The following is a 902-nucleotide window of genomic DNA, read 5'->3' as shown; positions in this document are numbered from 1 at the left end:
CAGACTCTGAGAGATCATATTGACTTGCTGAGTCAATATTTTATTCTGAGCCAATATGGCATTCAGAGTATCAATCTCAAGAACTCCCTTCTTCATAGGCGTCCCATTGTTCACAGGATTCCTTTCAGAAGTGTACATGAACTGGTTATTAGCAACCATGTCAATGAGTTCTTGAGCTTCTGCAGGCGTTTTCTTTAGGTGAATAGATCCACCTGCAGAAGTGTCCAGTGACATCTTTGATAGCTCAGATAAACCATCATAGAATATATCCAGGATGGTCCATTCTGAAAGCATGTCAGAAGGACACTTTTTGGTCAACTGTTTGTATCTTTCCCAAGCTTCATAGAGGGATTCACCTTCTTTCTGTCTGAAGGTTTGAACATCAGCTCTAAGCTTGCTCAGCTTTTGAGGAGGAAAGTACTTGGCTAAGAAAGCTGTGACCAGCTTATCCCAAGAGTTCAGGCTGTCTTTGGGTTGAGAATCCAACCATAATCTAGCTCTGTCTCTTACAGCAAAGGGGAAAAGCATGAGCCTGTAGACTTCAGGATCTACTCCATTAGTCTTTACAGTATCACATTTCTGCAAGAATTCAGTTAAGAACTGAAAAGGATCTTCAGATGGAAGTCCATGAAACTTGCAGTTCTGCTGCATCAGAGAATGGAGATGCTTCTTCCATGTAAATTGGAATTAGGTGCAGTAAAGTCACCAAGCATCCTCCTTTCATTATTATTATTTTCGGCTGCCATCTCTTCTGCTTGTTCGAAAATTTCTGAAAGGTTTTCTCTGGATTGTTGTAATTTAGCTTCTCTTAATTTTCTCTTCAGAGTCCTTTCAGGTTCTGGATCTGCTTCCACAAGAATGTTCTTATCCTTGCTCCTGCTCATATGACAAAGAAGACGGCA

The 902-nt window shown here is 40.8% G+C and overlaps 1 non-coding gene across 1 annotated transcript; it reads left to right on the top strand.

The window, feature by feature from the left end:
• Positions 1-288: 288 nt before the first annotated feature.
• LOC112760991 (small nucleolar RNA R71) lies at positions 289-396 on the top strand. Its single transcript, XR_003181402.1, has one exon. It is a non-coding gene; the product is annotated as a small nucleolar RNA R71 (small nucleolar RNA).
• The last annotated feature ends 506 nt before the right edge of the window (positions 397-902 follow it).

Source organism: Arachis hypogaea, chromosome 16 (assembly GCF_003086295.3).
Source record: "Arachis hypogaea cultivar Tifrunner chromosome 16, arahy.Tifrunner.gnm2.J5K5, whole genome shotgun sequence".
Taxonomy (NCBI): Eukaryota; Viridiplantae; Streptophyta; class Magnoliopsida; order Fabales; family Fabaceae; genus Arachis; species Arachis hypogaea.
Note: the sequence above shows the minus strand (reverse complement) of the source record. Positions and strands in the feature narration are given on the sequence as shown.